The 6,000-nt window shown below is 48.5% G+C and overlaps 1 protein-coding gene across 2 annotated transcripts in view; it reads left to right on the top strand.

The window, feature by feature from the left end:
* Positions 1-4,462: 4,462 nt before the first annotated feature.
* Positions 4,463-6,000, top strand: part of MAP3K2 (mitogen-activated protein kinase kinase kinase 2) — a 104,739-nt gene continuing 103,201 nt past the window's right edge. The window contains exons 1-2 of one of the 2 annotated variants that reach the window (XM_066233128.1): positions 4,463-4,942; positions 5,471-5,522. The gene's annotated coding sequence lies outside the window, so the exon portion shown is untranslated. The remainder of the gene's footprint in view (positions 4,943-5,470; positions 5,523-6,000) is intronic. The other variant, XM_066233127.1, reaches the window with a different exon arrangement.

Here is a 6,000-nt window from a genome sequence, read left to right as displayed (position 1 = left end):
CAAGAAGCATTTGGACTCAGCATGCCTCATACCTCTTGCTAAGTGGCCACGGGCCCATCACTAGCAGCAGCAGGCCTTGGTTCCGGGTAAATTGAAGCCCAGCACAAGTACATAGCAGCCATCTGAAGATCACATTGTAGCTCATGCCAGGTGGCCCTGGGAAGGGCACAGGCAGCAGCTGACCTTGGCCTGGACCTTCCAGGAAGCCCCAGAGCCAGCACACCCTGTGGACAGCTTCAAACCACACTGAAACACCACTCAACTACCTCCATGAGCAACACACTCAAGGTGTGGACTTTGTGTGTATATGGGCCATGCTTAAGTGAGTCCTGCTCCATGGGGTCAGCCCCTGTCAGCCAATCCTCTGCTGTGGTCATGGCTAGTCCTTGCAGCTGATTGGCCTGGGGTGTGTATCTGTCCCATTGATGTGCCAATAGCAATCAAGGCTCAATTACAACAGGAGGGTGCACATAGCCCACACATGGGCACATCTGGAGTACTTAGATGACTGGAGAGGCTGTACTACTGGACTTTACAGGACACTTACTGCCACATCCAAGAGATGTAGTAGCTCTATGTAATACAGAAAACCAAACACAGGCAGGCAGCCAAAATGAGGAGACAAAGAAACAAGTCCCAGATGAAAGAACAGAACAAAATTCCAGAAAATAAACTGAAGGGAGAAAAGCAATCTACTAGATGTAGAGTTTAAAATCTTGGTTATAAGAATGCTCAGTGAACTTAGAGGAAGAATAGATGAACTTAGACCTTCAACAAAGACACAGAAAACATAAAGAGATAAAAAATATTAAAAAAGAATCAATCATATATGAAGACGATAATATCTGAAATGAAGGATATACTAACTGAAGAACACATTACAAAGGACCCACAGTATATATAAAGGATAAAATCAGCAGTTTTCAATTTTTATTTTATTTATTTATTATTTTTTTGTGTGTGTATGTGTGACAGAGTCAGAGGGACAGACAGATAGGAATGGAGAGAGATGAGAAGCACCAACCCCCTGCTGTGGCACCCCAGCCGTCCATTGATTGTCCTCCCACATGTGCCTTGACCAGGGGGCTACAGCAGACCCAGTGACCCCCTTCTGGAGCCAGCGACCCTGGGCCCAAGCTGGCGAGCCCCGCCCAAACCAGATGAGCCCGCACTCAAGCCGGTGACCTTAGGGTCAACCTGGGTCCTTCACGTCCCAGTCCTACGCTCCATCCACTGCGCCACCGCCCTGCCAGGCTCAGCAGTTTTTTAAAAAGAGAGAGAGAGAGAGAGAGAGAGAGAGAGAGAGAAGTGGGGGAGGACCAGGAAGCATCAACACCTCTATGTGCCTTGACCAGGCAATCCCAGGGTTTTGAACTGGCAACCTCAGAGTTCCACGTTGACACTTTATCCACTGAACCACCATAGGTCAAGCTAAAATCAATAGTTTTAAGGAAGCAGAAAACACCCAATCAGAACAGTAAAAAGAAGAAAAAATCCAACAAAATGAGGATAGTGTAAGGGGCCTCAGGAAAAACTTCAAGTGTACCAATATTCACATTATGGGGTGCCAGAAGGAAAAGAGAGGAATAAATTGAAATTCTATGTGAAAAAATGACAGAACACTTCCTTAATGGTGAAGTAAACAGACATACAAGTCCAGGAAACCCAGAGTTCCAAACAAGACCAACCCAAAGAGACCCACTCCAAAACACACCATAATTAAAATGTCAAAGGTAAAGACAAAGAGATAATCTCAAAAGCAGCAGGAGAAAAAGCAGTTATCTATAAGGGAGCTCCCAGGAGACTGTCAGCTGATTTTTCAACATAGATTTTGCAAGACAGAAGGGATTTGTATGAAATTTTCAAAATGATGAAAAGCAAAGACCTACAACCAAGAATACTCTACTTAGCAAAGCTATCATTTAGAATTGAGGGACTGATAAAGAGCTTTTCAGACAAGAAAGAACTAAAGGAGCACCTTGGCTAGGTAGCTCAGCTGGTTTGAGCATCGTGCCAATATGCCAAGGTTATAGGTTCAATCCCCAGTTAGAGTACATAAGAATCAACAAATAAGTGCATGAACAAGTGGAACAACAAATTGATATTTCTCTCTCTCTTTCTTTCTCTAAAAGTCAATAAATAAATTTAAAAATAACAAAAAAAAAAAAAGAAAGAGATTTATTGTGTTAGAAGGATTTGATGCACACAAAATTGTCTGTTGCTGGCTTTGAAGATGGTGGGATCTAGAAGTTGACAGACCTGGCTGACTGCTGGCAAGGAAATGGGGACCTCAACCCTACAACCACAAGAAACTGAATTCTGCCAACAACAAGAATAAGGCTGGAAGCAGATCTTTCCCAGGGCCTTCAAATCAGAACTCAGCCCAGCTGATATCTAGGCTGCTAAGTTTGTGGCAGTTTGTTATGCAGCAATAGAAAAACTAACACAGTTGCCTCTCTGAAGTCTTCCCTTTTTTTCCAGTCATTCCTGTGACATCTTCCTCTCTACTTCTGTGGCACCTTATACGCATCCCTGCTACAGGGAAGTCATTAGCAGAGACCCATTTAGCAGTCTGCTCTCCTCACAAGTTCTTGGGAGGTAACAGGGACTCTCATGTTATCATTGCATTCCCAGGCTCAGAGCAGGAAGGTAAAAAATATTTGTTGAAAGAAAGTTTTATCGAGAAAAAAAAAGTCCCAAGATCATTAATTTGTAATCATATATATTAAAATACCAAGGATGCTGGAGATTTAATGTTTACACAAGAGGAAAAGTCACCCATGTATAAAAAAAAGGAAGGAGGGATGAAGGAAAAAAAAAGAGTATTTTAAATATACATTTGGGGTGTTTCTAAGGAACCTGTAGTGAATGAAATCCCCAGGTGTGGTAGGTAAGGGAAGGAGTGAACAGATGTTTAAGGAAAAATCCATTTCTAGATTACTTAGTAAACAAGTAATTACTAAATGCCTGCTAAGTGGGCCAGGCCAGAAACTGGGAAACAAGGTGGAAGTTTAATTCAAATCCTACCATCTCAAGCATATTGAGATCCTCCTTTCTGTGGCATTTCTGGCTTAGGGTGACACGCCCCAAAGGAATCTTAAAAACCTCGATTTTATGTGTACGTAACCTTTAGAGTCCTACACTATATATATATATATAAATTTATTCATTTTTTTTAGAGAGGAGAGGGAGAGAGAGAGAGGAGAGACAGAGAGAGAGAAGGGGGGTTGGAGCTGGAAGCATCAACTCCCATATGTGCCTTGACCAGGCAAGCCCAGGGTTTTGAACCGGTGACCTCAGCATTTCCAGGTCCACGCTTTATCCACTGCGCCACCACAGGTCAGGCCTACACTTTTGAAACAAGTGAGAACAAACTGATTTTCTAATAGTTAGCTCTGGGTTTCTGACAGGTCCTTCGCTGCCCACCCTGCTTTGTGTCGGTTGCCTAATTCTGGGCAGATCAGACAAACCATCATTCATCAGTTCAGTTTAGCAGGCATCTATGTTGTTTTGAAGCTTTTTCACTATGACATGCACCTGTAAATGAACATCTTTGCACCTCTGCTAGTGGGTTGGTAACAAAAATTCCAGGAAGACTCAGGTACTCTGACAACGCTCCACACCCCTCGCTTAGTCCTGCGGTGCAGACCCTGTGGGTGTCGCGTCCACCTTTGCCATGGCAACCGCGGGAGTGGACTTGTAGTCTGGGATAGGCAGGAAGGGAGTGCGATCCATAATGTACCGAGAGACCAGACACACGTCGAATGAGGCAAGAACGCTGCTGCAAGATGGAAGGGGTATTTTAGGAAAGGAGACCCGGGAGGGAGCAGAGAAAGTGGGTGGAAACGTGGAACGTAGGGGACCTCCTGTGAGCGACGGGGGGGAGCGGGGCCAAGGAAGAGTCAGTGAGAGACAGGCTTGAACTCTGCCATTCCTGGGTGGGCATCACTCTCTCTCGGGGTGAGGCGTCCTCATCTATCACCTAGGGCCGCGACGAGGATCAAACAGAACCGTCGTGCGACTCAGGCCGGTTTGCAGGCGGTGGGTTACGGTTCAGTGACAGGCCGACAGTAATCTACGTCCTTTGGGAGGAAATACAAGATTACGCCACAGATCCTGCTAACGGCCTGCCATGAATTGTGCGTCGGTTGCAGGACCACCTCGCTCCGCCGCTGCCGGAACACAAGCGCAAGCCTACCCAAGATGTCCTTCGCAGCCTCGGTGGGACGCAATTACGCAGACGCTAGCGGACCGAGGTGCGGCTGCGCGTGCGTCAGCGTGCGTCAGTGTGCGGGCGGAAGAGGCTGCTGAGAATCCCGGGCCGGCTAGGGGGACTGAAGCAGTGGGCCTGCGCAGGCGCGAGCACACCGCCCTCGGCCTCCGCTCGGCGCTCTAGGCGTGGCGCGCGCCCGCGGCGGGTAGAGCCAGCGAGAGAAGGGCTGCGCGCGCAGGAGGAAGCCGGTCGTGACGTGTGCCGTGTTACGCGCGACGTCACGGGTCTGTGTGTAGTGGCGGCCGGGCTGCCCTCCGCAGCGGCGCCTGACTGAGGCGGTGCGGCCCCTCGGTGCGGCGTTTGGGGGTCGCCTGGCTCGTGCGGCAGCGGCGACGACGAGGACGACGACCCGGAGCCCGGCACCCCCAGCCGAGGAATCGTCGCCCCCGCCCCGTCTCCGGCATTTGGCGACGCGCCGGCGGCTTCCTCCTTCCTGCTCAGCTCCCCGCGGGCCCGAGGGGCGCCGAGCGGCCCCGGCCTCCCGGTCGGCCGGGGCTGCACGTGAGGGAGAGACGAGCCTGGCCGCTCGGCTTGTGCCCGACTTCTCGCGCGCCCCTCCGACCCCCGAGCCCGCGGCCTTCCCCGGCCGGGGGGCGCGGTGACAGGCCGCGCGGGGCGGAGGGGCGGGCTCCGCAGGCCTGAGGCTCTACACGTTCCGCGGAGCGGCCGGTACGTGCCGTGTGTGTGTGTGTGTGTGTGTGTGTGTGTGTGTGTCTCTTTCTCTCTCTCTTTCTCTCTCTCTCGAGCTGTGTTTTTGCAGTGCCACATCGCGGTCCGTAGTGACGAGGGCGATCCCACTTTTTTCTTTAGGGAACACTTGGGTCGCACCCAGCTGAACCACTACTACGTTCCTGGGAGGGGTTGTGCTCCGTCTGTCCATTTGCACATTATGCAGTCGAGGCTCGGGCTCCGGACTGTGTCCGAGGTCACGCAGCTGCTCATCTGGGAAGCCATGATTCCAATATGCTGTATTTTCTGTATAACTGTCTTTCTGCGTCTTGCAAAAAACACGTATTTAAGGACAATTAGAATAACTGGAGAGTTATTTCCAGGGAGTAAATTCTAAATATATCGGTAGATGTAGTTTACTTGCTCCTGACGTAAAGTGTGTGATGTTTTTTGCTGCAGCCCAGCCAAATCATTTTCTTGGGTTAAAAGAAAATTATTTTTAAAAGTGGTCCCACCTTTTCTTTACAGTAGGGCTGAACAGAAAATAATTTTCTCTCATCAGAAAGAAGAAATTAATTAGGTAAGACTGCATATTTCTTGAAAAGTTCAAGTTTTACTTGTGCAGTTTATTACTGATGCATACAGGAAATTTGCAGTTGAGTTATTTGCTTGATATTTCCTTATTGCATAATTTGTTGCCGGATTATGTGGCAGTGGCAACACACTTAGTAATTTGTGTCTTGTCTTACGCAATATTTCTGAGTTGAATGTCAGAAATTTACAGTGTAGACTATTGTAGAAAGTTGTTTTAATGGTGTGATTTTTTTTTTGTGTGTGTGTAGCCCCCATCAGTGTATATAAACTAACTGCTGAATCTCATTTTAGCATTGGCCTGTACTATTTCTTTGATTATGTTTAGTGAAAAATAGGTCTTGCCTGACCAGGTGGTGGCGCAGTGGATAGAGCGTTGGACTGGGATGCGGAAGGACCCAGGTTCGAGACCCCGAGGTCGCCAGCTTGAGCGCGGGCTCATCTGGCTTGAGCAAAGAGCTCACCAG

The sequence above is a fragment of the Saccopteryx bilineata genome, chromosome 5, assembly GCF_036850765.1.
Source record: "Saccopteryx bilineata isolate mSacBil1 chromosome 5, mSacBil1_pri_phased_curated, whole genome shotgun sequence".
Classification (NCBI taxonomy): domain Eukaryota; kingdom Metazoa; phylum Chordata; class Mammalia; order Chiroptera; family Emballonuridae; genus Saccopteryx; species Saccopteryx bilineata.
Note: the sequence above shows the minus strand (reverse complement) of the source record. Positions and strands in the feature narration are given on the sequence as shown.